The sequence below is a fragment of the Stegodyphus dumicola genome, chromosome X1 (genome assembly GCF_044657685.1).
Source record: "Stegodyphus dumicola isolate Sdum_Otavi_A_Nest chromosome X1, ASM4465768v1".
Lineage (NCBI taxonomy): Eukaryota > Metazoa > Arthropoda > Arachnida > Araneae > Eresidae > Stegodyphus > Stegodyphus dumicola.
The window spans coordinates 86,752,714-86,769,121 of record NC_140780.1 but is presented as its reverse complement, the minus strand read 5'-3'; the positions used below and the strand labels follow the sequence as shown (position 1 = coordinate 86,769,121).

At 30.3% G+C, this 16,408-nt stretch overlaps 1 protein-coding gene across 1 annotated transcript in view; it reads right to left on the bottom strand.

Annotated features, from left to right (window-relative positions):
- The window catches only part of LOC118191570 (protein hu-li tai shao-like), a 122,583-nt gene extending 108,372 nt beyond the window's left edge, over window positions 1-14,211 (bottom strand). Inside the window, exon 1 of the mRNA XM_085807360.1 lies at window positions 14,009-14,211. The gene's annotated coding sequence lies outside the window, so the exon portion shown is untranslated. The remainder of the gene's footprint in view (window positions 1-14,008) is intronic.
- Window positions 14,212-16,408: the final 2,197 nt, after the last annotated feature.

The window sequence follows — 16,408 nt, the reverse complement described above, 5'->3', positions numbered from 1 at the left end:
TGCTAGCAATCAAAGTTGTAAAACATTCTAGAAAATTATTTTGGGATACATAAGATCACTTTCTTTTGTTCAAATCACTAATGGCTGTTTTCTGAATGCACACTATGTTTTTGGAAAGTTAAAAACATAGAATGGCTGATCTTTGGAATATGGTAACTGGTAGTTTGGCGACATTTTGGAGGCGATAAAGGTTACTACCTAGGACTTTGATAATAATGTGAGCAGTACTCATTTCCGATTACACATTATTTTGTATGAGGGAAATGAGAGATCATGAGATATGTCATGTGATATTAATGGACGAATTACAGTTCTTTAATCGGAAAAAGGGGAATTTGGAAAAATATCTGTGCCAGTATATTATTTTGTATTAAGCTTCATTGCTTAATGAAATGGATATTGTGTGTGTGTGAAGTAGTGTTGAATAATTTTTAGATTGTATGGCGCTGTCTAATATTATTTTAAAGATCCGGAAACAGGTGCACATACCAATACAATAGAGGGCATGTGGAGTGCTATAAAAAGCGCCATTCCGAGGCATTGTGATAAAGAGAATTTTGCTTTTTATTTAGCGGAGGAAGTGTGGAGGAAAAATTTGCAGAAAAATTGTTCAATAATTTTAATTGAATCAATAATAAAAGTGTATCCACCATGTAAGCAAGATTCTGAAGAAGATTAGGTAAGTTAGTATTTTTAATTATTTGAGGATATTATTTTTATGCATTGTTCTAAATGTAAGGTGGAAGTAAAGTAATTTGGTATTATTAGAAAATTGTTATTAGCAATGATTTAGTTTAAAGTAATTAGGATTGTAAGTTAATTTTTATTATTTAATGTATGTGCTTATTTATACTTTAAGAAGTGTTTTTGAATTTAATTATATTTTAATTAAATTATAGTTATTTTGTGAATTATATGTTTGTAGAATTTGGTATACATTAGAGTGGAAGTGAACGTGCATGGAAATAATTTAAATATTTGACACCAAGTATTTGTAATCATTTATAATGTTTGCAGTATGAATTAGTTGGTGACGTTTGTAATATAATAGATAATGTAGAGGTAAAAGTTTTTGGATATTTTATTTATTTTATACGTGGAAATGTTCATATTTGGAAAGGGTATATACTTTTTCGCGATCAGGTAATTTCATATATGTTCTTTTTAACTCGTTTAAAGATTCAGAAAATTGTCATGCATTTTCGTGAAATTTTTCTAATTTATGAGAAAAAAGCAGTGTACATGGATATAGTGAAGAGTGTGAGCAATACCATTTTTGTGCAATTCTGGGATATTTTTTTTAAGTAAAAATAAGTCGACGTGTACATGGTTTAGTGATATTTTAATTAAATTATAGTTATTTTGTGAATTTTATGTTTGTAGGAATTTGGTATACATTTAAGTTGAAGTAAACGTGCATGGAAATAATTTAAATATTTGACACTAAGTATTTGTAACCATTTTTAATGTTTGCGGTAGAAATTCGTTGGTGACGTTTATAATATAATAGATAATTTAGAGGTAAAAGTTTTTGGATATTTTATTTATTTTATACGTGAAAATGTTCATATTTGGAAAGGGTATATACTTTTTCGCGATCAGGTAATTTCATATATGTTCTTTTTACCGAGTTTAAAGATTCAGAAAATTGTCATGTATTTTCGTGAAATTTTTCTAATTTATGAGAAAATAGCAATGTAGATGAATAAAGTTAAGAGTGTGTGCAATGCCATTTTTGTGCAATTCTGGGATTTTTTTTTCAGTAAAAATAAGTCGACGTGTAAATGGTTTATGTGTATGTGCTATTCTAAAAAACGTGCAAGGAGTTTGTGATTGTGCACTTTTCCCCAAATTTTGCAGTGAATATTTGTCATGATTAAGCAGTTTTGTTACATAAAATTTCTAGCATAAGTGTAATTCGGCTATTAGATTGTTGGAAAAAGTGTTGAGTAAATAAAAAGAAACATGTCTTTACTTCGTCAAGACAAAATGGCGGCGGAAAAAAAAAATAGAGGTTTGCTGTAGCAGAGTTGGTCGCCAAATTTTCGCCAAAAAATCGCCAAGTTACCATAATCCAAAGATCAATCCATAGAATAGGAGCAAATATTAGAAAATTCCAAAATACTCAAAAGCCACAACTATATCTTAAAGAGCTGAAGTTGTACTTTTATACAGGGTGTCCACTCAAAAGAGACCCCAAGAAAAGTGTGATAAAAATCTTATAACAGAAGGAAATGAAACCAAATTTTTAAATAACATGCCTTTACATTTGAGAAATGAAAGTGCATTAGAAAAGGTGCTGGAAGTGACCTCCTCCCACCTGTATATACAGTTTAACATGGTGTTGCAGTTTTCCAAATTTTCCAGACTTGATCTCCCTTGAGTTTTTTTTTCTATGGGGTCGTCGTATAAGTAACATGTACCAGCATAAACCACGCACGTCGACGATTTGCGTCAGAACATCCGTCGTGAAATCCAAGAAGTGATGCCCAATACACTGGCAGCAACACACGTGAACATGCAATGCCATGTTTAACTGCATATACAGGTAGGGGAAGATCACTTCCAGAATCTCTTCTAATGCACTTTCATTTTTCAAACATAAAAGTATGTCATGTAAAAATTTGGTTTCATTACCTTTTATTATAATATTTTGATCATACTCTTCTCGGGGTCTCTATTGAGTGACACACCCTATATGATTTTAACAGTTTCAGAATAGTTTAATAAAATGAAAAAAACTAAAAATGAACAAGAAATTAAACATTACCAACTGGAGTGTTGTTCTAATTAGATTCCAATAAAGGAATTATCTTATAAATTCTTTCTCACTCACACTGCATTATTTAATTAAAAATAATTACATATGCATGCAAAATTGGTCCAAAAAATCCAAGTAATAAGACCTTTTTCATTTATAAAGTTCTACATTCAAGATGTCTAAGGAATCGTTTATCAAACTGGAAAAATATCTGTGAACACATAATTTTCTTTAAACTGCTTTTGATTTGCATCAAGAAATTTCCCCATATTTTCTGCTTTATTTTCGGTGCTTTATATGTATCTTTTAATCAATGTAAAAAAATTTGCCAATTTACGTCATTTTAATCCTTTTTCTAAATGGCAAAAATATTGATAAAGCTGTTAACATTTCATGGAAAATTTTAATTTTTCCTCTATGTACTGTGCAATTATAAATTACAATGGCTTTATTTTATGGCCATTTTTAAGATTATTAAACTTCAATATGCTACAAAAGAAACATGAATTTTTACTAATGTAAATAATGCAAAATCTTCTATAATGCAAAATGAATGAAAAAGGGAAATTACAGCAATTAATTCATTTGGATATATCTGTTATATATACAGTGGCTATGAAAAGTGTTCGTACACTTACGATTTTCATTGAAATAGGGCTCTATCCAATAATTAAAAGTAAACTTTCTGAATGAGATTTTAATAATAAGATCTATGATCTATTCATAACAAAGAAATTAATAATAACAAAATGACAAACATTTTATCTCACAAAAGTCTTTGTACACTAATATTTTTGGATAAAATCAAAATTAGAATTATCGTTTGCCGCTTTTTTTAATTTTTGCATTGTGGTAGCATTTAAAAATTCGTTTGCTTTAATTTTTTATTGTTTACTTCACAATATTCTATTTATTATTGAAAAATGGGTCGCAGTCATAAAGAAATTACAAACAGCATTCAAAAATTGATAATTTTTCACCATAGTAGTGGTAAACCAATTCGAAATATCGCTAAATTAGTTAATTTATCCCATTCTACAGTGCAGTATGTGATAAAACGCTTTAAAGAAAAAAATTGGATTGAAAACAAGGTAAGAAAAGGTCAACCGAGAAAGTTAATTAAATGTGATGAGAGATTTATTATTATAAAATTTGTGAAAAACCCACGTTTGAGTGCTGTAAAAGTTTCTGCAAAATTTAATGCAAAGTTTTCTGAGTTCTCAGTCAAGCTGGATTACACAAGCATTCTGCCCGTAAAAAAATTTTTATTAGTGAGAAAAACAGAAAGCTTAAGCTTTCATTCGCAAAATCAATGATAAATACACCCGAAACGTATTGGAATTTACGTCCTATTTGCTGACGAAAGCAAATTTAATATTTTTGGTTCTGATGGTCGAATAACTGTATGGAGAAGAAAAAATAAGGAACTTCATTCCAAGAACTTAGTTGGAAAAGTTAAGCATGGCAGTGTAGGTGTTCTTATGTAGGGGTGCATGGCAGCATCAGGACTAGGTAATTTGGTATTTGTTGATGGCATAATGAATCGATCTCTTTATTTAAATATTTTAAGAGACAATTTAAAACTATCAGCCCAAAATTTGGATATTGGAAACAACTTTATTTTTAATCATGATAATGATCCTAAGCATACGACTCTCAACGTTCGCCTGTGGTGTCTCTATAATTGTCCACAGGTTTTGAAAATACCACCTCGGTCACCAGATTCAAACCCGATAAAACACATTTGGAAAAAACTGAAGGTTAAAGTACGGAAACACAACTGGGATTAATTTATGTTGAGAGCAAGTAAAGTTTATATAAGAATTACATTTTGAATACAATCAAAGCCTGAGTCTTCTTACACATGAAATGATGACAATAAAAATGAAAATAATAATAATAAACGTACAATCTGAAAACTAGATTACAATGCAAAACATTTTAAAAATTATATTAACATTTCAAAGTTCTAAAAACATAAAATATAAAAATTCATAGAAATATTTCACCATCCGTCATAAGATCTTAATTTTGAAGAGATTGTTTTCATACTTTCTTTATCTATGTCATTTTATGTTCAGTAACAGAAAAGTTAAAAAAGAAAATAATTTTTATAATCTTCTCTTAAACAAAATTAATACCTGTTACCACCAACTGAAAATAATAAATATGTGCTATCAAATAAATAAAAATTCAATTAAAAATTATTTTGAAAAATTCTACAGTTTATAAGTCTTTCTTTTTTTAATGTAAATTGGTATAAATAGGAAAATGTTTGTCAGAAAGTAGAAAAATGTGAAAACGTCACATCCGTCAGCAAACTGCAGATACAAGACATTTACGACTGGCTAGAGCATATGGATAACTTATTCAGCTTTTTTTATTCTCATACTCGAGTAACATCATCACAAATTTTTGAGGGGCCTTCCACTTCAGTGATGGCAATGAAAGTCATTTGTGGAGATACTGTTATCAGACCATCGCATCTGAAGCACGGACTTGAGTGTAAATTTCAAATTCTTTGATCTAAAGGCAATGGTGCAGTGTCAATTTGAGTGCAAAATTCTTAACACTGACAAAAGAACTACAGATACAAATTTTGTAGTGTTATTTTTGGATTACTGAACTGGAATTTAAGTGCATGTAAGATTTCAAAAATTTAAAGTACAAAAGTATTGTTTCAAGCAAGAAATCCAGCCTAGTTTTGTTAATATTTATCGATGAGATGGACCCCACAACTGCTAATGTTGGAGCCCCTAAACTGACCATGACTATGTAGAAGGAATAAATGGCCATTTTACATCTCGTAATGAAAGTGAAAAATACCATGAGGCTAGAAACATTACATCTGAGAATGACTAGCACAAAAACATGAATACTCAGGAAAAGTAAATTTTGTAGAAAAAAGGACACTTCTTTAACTGAAGAGGCAAATTCAGTATAAATTTTTATCTCACAAAATTTTAACTCCTCCTAGATTGGTGTAGCATCTTATATGTTCAGCGTTTTTGTGGCCGTACGGTTGGCATCACATGCCGTGCAAAGAAGAAAAAATTTTCATCACTGAAATCGAATTCGTCAGTACTTACATGTATCTTTTACATTGCTAACAGATGGTGCAAACTACTCCTATTTTCTTCACAATATTTGCAGTGAGATTTTGTGCTTTGAATTCAAAATCATTTTATACTTTCTATAATTTCACTTTCATTAGTGCTATCTTTGCATGTTAAAATAACTTTTATGATGGATTACAAGAGTGAGTCCAAGAACAGTGAATTTAACTTCTCAGTCAGAAGATAGTTCCGATTTATCAAGGAATAATATTTATTCAGGATCTAGTGAATCAGAAGGCCCAGTAAAGATGACTATATGAACTCAGTAAAGATGTGAATAGAAGAAAAAACAGTAAGTCTTGCTCCTCCTCGTTTCAGTTTTACAGTTTAAACCCTGGAATATTGGTAAATTTTAGTAATGATAATTTGATATTTTGAATATTTTTCCGACAATTCTATGTTGTAGCTAATTGTGGATAAAACTAATACATACTGAACAATGTCTTTTATTCCCAGAAACCTACAAATCATTTAAAGCAGCAAGAATTGTGTTCAACTTACAAACAAGACGTCAGAATTTTAATTTGTATTTGGATTATGCAGAACATAATTTAAAAAAACAGTAAAATTGTGATATTGGTCAAATGATGAAAAATTATGCACTCCTTTCTTCAGGAAAATGATGTCATACAGACGATATTATGAGTTGAAACAATATCTGCACTTTTCTAACAATAAAAAATTATGATCCTGATACACATGCTAAGGCAAGATTGAATAAAATTTGGCTACTTTACTAAAAAATAAACGAGCAAAAATACAGAATAGGATGTATCTATTGATGAGAGTATTCTTTTATATAAAGGCAAACTTGCATAGAAATAATACAGTACAAAGTCTTTAATCAGGACTCGTCGGGACTTTGATGATTCCAGATTAGGGGTTTTTCCGGATTATAGATCATCAATTTAAATATGGTAAGATGACATGCAGAAATTATACAATTAAAAACATGAAATCGTAATTTATGAAATAAAGAGCAATTATGATATAAAGGGTATCAAAATTTACAAAAAAAAAAGCTTAATATTTGTTTACTTTATTAAACATTTCTTTCAACGTGTGCATAGTTAAAGCATACATTACGCATAATCGAAATTAGAAAATTGCAACCAGAAAACTGTTTGATGTGTATTCGTGATATTTATAATGATGAGGAAATTGATTTAAATCATATCGGAGTACATCGAGATGAAACACTACATTTAGTAAGGAATTATAAGCCGAATAAAATAAAAACAGCTGCCCTGAAGATGAGGATAGTGCTGACAGATCAACTTCCAGTTCATTGCGCACCGGACGCATTTGCATTCAATAAAATTGTACTCCCTAAACTATCAAATTTTATGGATTAATACGATGCACTGATGCCGAATTTGCAGAATTCTGATTTTATTGAAAACAGATCACCATATGCATGGGAAAAATGAAAATGTGTGCACAGTGCCAAGTTTCTGTAACTCTGATGTTTATGTTTTTTTAAGTTAACATATATTTAAGGGTGCCCCTTAGATTGTCGTGAAGTTATTGTTTCATTTATGGTAACCTGAGTAGTCGAATGTTATGGAAACCTTATTATGATGCGACTGGTTGTGTGACTGCAATGAATTTGACTGATGAGAAAATATTTGTTGGATGTCAGTTAGGAAGTACATCACATATTGTGTGCTGTGCATCATAAAATGGCTGCCAGTGATAAAGTGGGTGTTTGGGGGCATCAAATAAGAGAGCAGAAGTGTTTTTTTTTTTTTTTTTGGTTTGTTTTTGTTTTTCTTTTTTGAAGTGGTTGAGGACAGAAGAAAAGAAACTTTGTTGGATGTAATTCAACAGAATTATAAGTGTCCTGTTGGTATGAAGGAAATGCACATGATCGAACGAAAAGAATGTTCAAATGGCTTTGAATGGGTTTTTCGCAAGAAAGGTTCAAATGCTGACCATATAAAGTGTTCCATTAGAAAGGGCACATGGTTTGAGGAAAGTTTTGGATGCTGTTAAGGAATTGTGCCACGGACTGAAGACAACGAAATTTCTATACAAGGTAAGCGGATATTTTCTTCGTGTAGTGCTTAGATGCTATAAGATGAATTTCTTTTTATATTATTTCACAGTTTGATTTAAAATGTAGTTTATTCAGATTATATATTTTTTGTTTGGTACTAGTATAGAACTGGATGCTCCTTTGATGTTTTAAGGTGCGTTCAGACGTGGGCGTAAAGCGCATAGAGGCATAGTCATAAAGGCATAAAATACGGGAGACCCGTTCACACCTGCGAGAATGATGTGTAAGCCGTGGCCAATGAGAGAAGCTAAATTTGCGCATGCGTGGAATGTCTACAACTTTCTCACGCTATTCTCCCGCTCGATTGATTTCCCGCGTTCGCTCTGCTTGTTTTTTTCGTTGTGTCATGGCTTTTTCAGCTCGCCACAAAGTTTTACTGGCTCAACAGAATGATCTTTTATCTGCCCTTCTCATTAGCCAAGAGGCAACGAAAGAACGTAAAAACGAAAAAGAATGAAATGGTCGAGAGATTTTTTTTGAAAGACCAATATTTGGTTGGCACATATATTTCTGTGCAAAGCAGTATGGAATATTTCTACATTGTACTGTAATACTCTCTATACTATAAACATGCATATTTATATATATAAAACCTTCAATTTTTATATATAATTTCTCTTAGGAGAAATACGATATTCTAAATATGCCTAATTAAAAAAATCTTGAGGATAACTAACAGATTGCCTGTATATAATATTTTTCCATTTTGCAGGTGTGAAAGCAGTTAAGCTAAAAACAGTGCTTGCCATACATTATTATTATTATTTTAATTTTCAATCAAAAGGAATATGTTTCTATGACAGTGAAACATGTGTGCTTAGCACTCCTTATTCACTGTCCCTGTCGATCACTATAGTAGTTTGCTGCACTACCAGTATCAATTATCACTAGTACTAGTATCCCATAACTGGTCACAATAACCAGCAACCACAACTAGTACAATACTAGGAAATGTTCACCCAACAATGTATTTTATGCTCAATCATTAAATACATTTTGCTGTGTTGCCAGCTGTTTGTATACACCTATTTCTAATAATTTCCATGTATAAGCCACACCCCTGAATTTAATTTCAACATATGCTGTCACTTCTATTTACGACCAAATCTCAGAAGTAATTTCACATTGACAAATTTTAGGTACCCAAGTCTTCAAATACATCAAAATTATAAACATTCATACCTTATCTAGGAATTTCTACCAGAGAAATAGCATGAATTTAAGGATCAAAATTCCATTCAAATGATAGTAATAAAGAGTGGATAATAATAATAAATACTATTCATTAAATTATAGTCCATGTTACGAATTATGTGTGCTATTCAGTTTCATTAAAAGTAAATTCCTTTCATGGAGAACCTAATTAAAAAACAGAACTTCAACAGGAGACAAAACTGTCTAGACTCTTGACTGTTTTAAGGATATTTCACTACATTTTTTCCTTCTTGGAATTCATAAGAGCATTTTCTCAAAAGATTAATCTTTTATTACTTATACAAAGCTTACATAATTGAATTGACTATTGTGACTATTCTTAAAAGGGTGAAAATAATTTTTTCTTTTTCTGTAAAGTAATATTTTTACTGTTAAAAAAAAAGCAGATTCTTGATATTGATTTGATGTTTTAGTAAAATTAATTCATGAAGTTTGTTTGGAAAGAAAATCAGCATTTGAAGCAAATAGCAATACAATATTTCCAGCTTTTGAATAAATTTATTCTTAAATACAAAAATAATAAAACAGGAAAAAAAAATTATAGTAATTTTTAAAAAAAATTATAGACAGTAAGAAAATAATAATAATAATTTACACAGAAAAAATAAAATTTTTGCAATCATGCATTTTTTAAAGAATTTTCACAATAAAATGAAAAATATTGGATGGGATCAATCATTTACAGGATCATACACAGCGTGCATAATCCTGAGCTTAACTTTCGCTTTACGAGTTTCATCCATATTTTTCAATATAAATTGAAAAGCTCGTTAAAAAGTGCATGTCATCATCATAGTTTTCTTGCGAGATCAACTCTTTATTTCGTTCGGATACGATTCCAACTCATTATTTCATTCAGATACGATTACAACTCATTTGGATACGATGTGTTCCATATTAAAAAAAACGTCGCCTTCGATATAACAGCGAAATCGTCTAAAGAAAGCCGCTTCGTTTTAACTTCGCTCTGATTGGTCGACTTCGTAAAGTTAAAAACTTTGAACCCTATGCCATGAGCCCTACACCAGATTCTGTGACGTAGCAGAGACTGGTTGCCTTGGCAACAGAGCTCTGCTTTAACCACTTATGCCCCTTACGCCCTCGTCTGAACAGGGCCTTAAGTGAAAATAGACCAATGTGCACATGGGCAAAATCAAGGAAGAGCACAATGCCGAGTTAAGTGAAAATAAGTCAATGTGTACATAGATACTGTGTTTGTGCAATTCTTCGACTTCTTATTTTGGCTTTGTGTAGCGGTGACACATAGCCAAAATTTGCACAAACTTGGTGTCCATGTACCGCCAAATATCTGTGACATTTTTTAAAATGGCTGTTGTCTTTCCAGTCTTAGTGCAAAATTAGTCGCCCTTTTGGGGAAGGAAGAACAGATAACCACAAAATACCAACAACTACATCTAAAAATACATTTTAAAAAGTGACTAATCTTTGGAATATGGTAACAGGTAGTTTGGCAACATTTTGGTAAGGCAATAAAGGTTACTAGCTAGGACTTTAGCAATGTACATAGATAAAGAGTGTGCGCAATGCCATTTTTGTGCAATTCTGGGATGTTTTTTTAAGTGAAAATAGGTCGACGTGTACATGGACACCGTGTATGTGCAATTCTTAAAAACGCAGCAAGCAGTGGGAGATTCTGAACTTTCTCCCAATTTTGTACCTAACCTTCGTCATGATTAAGTACTTTTGTTCCATAAAAGTTCTAGCATAAGCGTAATTCGGCTAGCAGATTGTTGAAAAAAAATGTTGAGTAAAAAAAAAAAAAAAAATGCCTTTACTTCGTGAAAATAAAATGGTGTCCAAAACAAAACTAGCAGGTTGCTGTAGCAGGGTTGGTCACCAAATTTCGCCAAAAAATCGCCAAGTTACCATAATCCAAAAATTAACCAAAAAAGTAACGTGTAATTTTAACAACTGATTAAATATTGTTTGAATCTTAATAAAAAGTTTTTTAAATATCCACAGTGGAATATTGCAATTCATATCAGATAAAATAGTTGTTACGTTAATAATTTAAAAGAGACTAAAAATTAAAAATCTACAGCTACAGTCATTTACTCAAAGAAAGACTAGGAAATTGCAAAAATTCGGAAGAGTTGATAGCTTCGACGCAAGTATTTAAGTCTGTAGTCTTATTCAATTATTCACTAATAGCTACAATTTCATAACCAGCAACTTGATATAAAAAGCAGGAAATGCTTAGAGGAAAAAAAAAGGGCTGATCTTTAGAATATGGTAACTGGTAATTTGGCGACATTTTGGAGGCGATAAAGGTTACTACCTGGGACTTTGGTAATAATGTGAGCAGTACTCAGTTCCGATTACGCAATATTTTGTGTGAGGGAAATGAGAGATCATGTGATATTAATTGACGAATTATGGTTCTTTAATCGGAAAAGAGGGGAAATCGGGAAAAAATCTGGAAATTTTGTATTTGGCTTTATTCTGTGTTGTGTGAAACAGTGTTCATTAATTTTTGGATCCCATGGCCCTAACTAAAGTGAATTCGAAATGGGTATTTAGTGGGATTGAAAGGGGTAGTAATAAGTGTTTCTTTAAGGTTGTGCGAGATAGAAGTAAAGATGTTTTATTAAGTTATTTACTATTTTACCTGGTACCTTGCTGTGAACTATAAGTATGATTTTAAAGATCCTGAAACAGGCGCACATACGCTTGCTTTTTATTTAGCGGATAAATAAGAAAAGTTTATCAGACACGTAATCAAGATTCTGAAGAAGATTAGGTAAGTTAGTATTTTTAATTATTTGAAGATATTATTTTTATGCATTGTTCTAAATGTAAGGTGGAAGTAAAGTAATTTGGTATTATTGGGAAAATTATTATTAGCAATGATTTAGTTTAAAGTAATTAGGATTGTAAGCTAATTTTTATTAATTTAATGTATGTGCTTATTTATATTTTAAGTAGTGTTTTTGAATTTAATTATATTTTAATTAAATGATAGTTATTTTGTGAATTTTATGTTTGTAAGAATTTGGTATACATTTTAGTTGAAGTAAACGTGCATGGAAATAATTTAAATATTTGACACTAAGTATTTGTAATGCTTGCGGTATGAATTCGTTGGTGACGTTTATAATATAATAGATGATTTAGAGGTAAAAATTTTTGGATATTTTATTTATTTTATATGTGGAGATGTTCATATTTGGAAAGGGTATATACTTTTTCGCGATCAGGTAATTTCATATATGTTCTTTTTACCGGGTTTAAAGATTCAGAAAATTGTCATGTATTTTCGTGAAATTTTTCTAATTTATGAGAAAAAAGCAGTGTACATGGATATAGTGAAGAGTGTGCGCAATGCCATTTTTGTGTAATTCTGGGATGTTTTTGTTTTTTTAAGTAAAAATAAGTCGATGTGTACATGGTTTATGTGTATGTTATTTTGAAAAACGCGTAAGGGGTATGGTATTGTGCACTTTTTCCCAATTTTGCAGTGAATATTTGTGTAATTCGGCTAGTAGATTGTTGGAAGAAGTGTTCAGTAGATAAAAAGAAAAGAAACGTCTTTACTTCGTGAAGACAAAATGGCGGCGGGAAAAAAAAAATAGAGGGTTGCTGTAGGAGAGTTGGTCGCCAAAAAATCGCGAAGTTACCATAATCTAAAGATCAACCAAAAAAAGATACCATTGAATATTAAAAAAATAACCAAATTACAGCCATCTCCAAATCCAATTTTCTTATTAATTTCATAGCTTTTTTGTCATTTTGATATCATAAAGAAACATCAGGCATGATAATAGATAGCCTCAATCACTTTAAGAACATAAAATATTACTATCAAATGCCTACTTCAAGTTTCAAGACCTTTTTATTCTAAAGAATTTAACGATGTAATTCATAATAATCATAAAAAAATTTTTACAAACTAATTTTCAAAATATATGCAAATACCTTTAAGAAAACAGATAACCTTCTCAATTCATAAATTAATAAAGTTTCATTGTTATACTGCAAATACTGAAATTGTTTAGAAATAAATAAGAGCAAAATTACAAAGATGTAAACTTAAACTAAAACAGACTATTTTCATCAACTACAAACTTTTCAAAATTCCTTCTAATATAATAATCTTCATATATAATTAGATCCATGTTTAGGTGCAATGCTGGTTAGTACAAATACAGAAATTCATGAAATCAAACAAAATGTTTTTCCAATAAAAATTACATTCATCCTTATACAAGTTAACAGGGAGGAAAAAATACGAATTGAAATGCCTTCATAATCTCTTTTCCTTCATTAAACCAATGCTAATTGCGGAAAAAAGGTTTGGGCTGGGAGAAAATACTTTTATTCCATAAAAAATAATAATAAGCATTCATTTTAAAACGTTCCCGAAATGAAACTTCTGTGTATTAAAATTCAGCACTCATAAGACAATTTTGAAAAATCATCAGCAATTATAAAATTAAAGTACTTGATAAAAATCAAGATAAGAAACACTTGCGTTTCCATTATTAATCTTTCACTATAAATAACGAACTTTATTTCAATACATTTGACAGAAATGAAATTTATTTGAACAAAATTTCAAATGGGCTGAGAAGATACGCTAACTGCATCAGACATGGTTTCACTATTTGCACTTCAAATTCAATTAAATACCTTAGCATAATAAAATTAAATTATAGCTTTAACTCATTTAAATGCTCATAAGTATCTAATCTTTCCGGTTCATGAGAAGGAAAATATAATAATGTGCAAAAGTAAAGAAACTGTAAAAGTTTTAAGCTGTCTGTAACTGCTAAGCTTCAGAAACCATGCAAACGGAACATTGAGAGGAGGCTTTTAAAGCCCTGTCAAAAAACTTACCAGCTTTCTAGCTACTGCTACAAATAACGAAAACGAAAACTAAACGACAGTACTTAGGAAACAGGGAACAGTTCAACTCCAACATAAAACTTTAAAATTCAACACCCAACTTCCAATAACACAGAAATCTACTAAATGCTGCCAGTTTCGCAAGGGCGCGGCAAGAGCCACAAAATACGGCACAGATAGCACTAACCGCCCATGCTTAGCCTATGATTGGCCGCCTAGTTCGCATTTCCTCTATTGCCACCTCTACATGCACTTATTTAAAAATTTAAATCCCCTTATTTTAAAAAAAATCCATAAAAGCGTTATTAAACTCAACAAAAATTAAAATATATGATCTTCAGTCTCATAATGCTTAAACTGATGTCACTTTAACCATCATGCAATTTGTTAAAATCATTTTTGCGCATTCTAAAAGAAGCAATGTTTTTAGAGTAGGGCGTTAAGAACATAGAGCTGTAATGTACTAGAGAGAGAAACGGCAACCCTGAAGGGGACAGGAATACGAACCACGTGACATTTGGTACATTTCCCAGATCGTATTTCCCGCGAATCTTCCTTACCATTACAGTTCTATGGAGAATTTGTGAGAAGCAAGGGTTTTGCGTGTAAGCGCATTGTTTCGGACTTCAAAAATGATACTTTCGTGCTCCGCATATGGATGTAACTCCAGATATGTGAAAGATGGAGGAGTAACATTTCACAACTGAGCTTTTTCTAATGTTTTAAAACCTAATTTTATAAAATGTAGAGGTTTTTTTATCCACTCTACTTGCCTTTTTCTAATAAAAAATAGATTTTCTAATTTTATATAATATATGCATACTTGAAATAACATTTAAATAAAAGTATCTTAATATATATGTATGTTTCTAATAACTGTTTTCTGAAAAAAATGTTAAAATTTTAGTAATACAATATAATTTTAATTAGTCTAGTATTCTGTTTTGGCGACATTTTTTATACGCCAACAGACTGCTTTGAATGCGTTTGTTTATATATTCTTTGCGTTTGCTCATGCGGACATGTGCGAAGTAGTAATGTGTGTATTTAATACTTGGTAATGTTGATGTAACACTGTGTAAGAACTGCATAAAATTATGTTTTTTTTAGGGGGGGGGACATGAATGACTTTATTTATATCCTTTTCTTGCATCCAAATATAACAAATTTGTTTACCTTCAATCACGTATTTTCTTTCTTATATCATGTTTCTGGCATTTATTCAAATATTAATAATTTGTTAAGTATTAAGAAAATAGCAATTATATAGCAGTTAAATTTCAAAACTTTAATAGTTTTAATAAATTTCTTTTTAAAAATAATGAACATTATTTAAATTTTAATTTTACATTATTTAATTTTATATATATATATATATATATATATATATAATTAAACTTAGGAGATAATATAATCAATTAATCAATACTGTTTAGGTAATAAAATATATATATATATATATATATTTGCTAGTAAAAGGAAGTCTTAATTTACCACCTTTTTGTTTCATAATTTAATTATTTACCACTCTCTCTCTTCCTTTTAACTTATATCTGCTATATTGACATTCATTTTTAGTTCATTTTATTTAATATCTTTCTCACTTTGATTTGCCTACTCTGTAGTTCTCTGTAATACACCGTATTAACATTAAATTTCCTTTTCGTATTAATATTAAATTTCCTTTTTGTACTATTTTCTGTTTTCACTCATTCTTCTTATGTTATCTATTTTTTTGTTTTTTATTCTGTACTGAGTACTAAAAAGCCTTCTTTTTTATTTTTTTATTTATTTATTTTTTAGTTTGCTATTAGTTTATTATTTATTATTTAGTTTATTATTTAGTTATTAGTTTATTATTTAGTTATTAGTTTATTATTTAGTTTGTTCTCTCCAGTTTTTTTAATTTTATTTTAAATTTGGTAGACGCCGATGAACATATTGCAAAATATTATTCTACAGCATGAAAATTATTTAAATTTTAAAAATTAAAATAAAGTTAAATTTTAAAATAAAGTGTTCAATTTTAGGGAAATTATTAATTTTGGCTGGTGTTTATCGATCTAACCTCTTCTGCAAATTCAACGGCAGCTTCTGCGAAATGACGTCTTTCCAAGTTCGCATTTCGAACTGAGAGAAAAGAGAGAAAAAAATCGCCAGCCATGGCGATAGTACGCCAAAGTCAGTTGCATTTCATGCCCAAACTCCTGCAGCTCATTCCTGTGCCACTTTTTCACCCGGTTTTAAATGGCGATGCTCCGTCTAGTATATAACAGGTCTATGGTTAAGAAAGCAATGACGAAATCAGTTTTAGTTCCTTCTTTTTTAAAAAATCATGAGAAACACTTGTTTTTCCCTAACATTACAGAATGTTTTACCTGTGGAATAGAA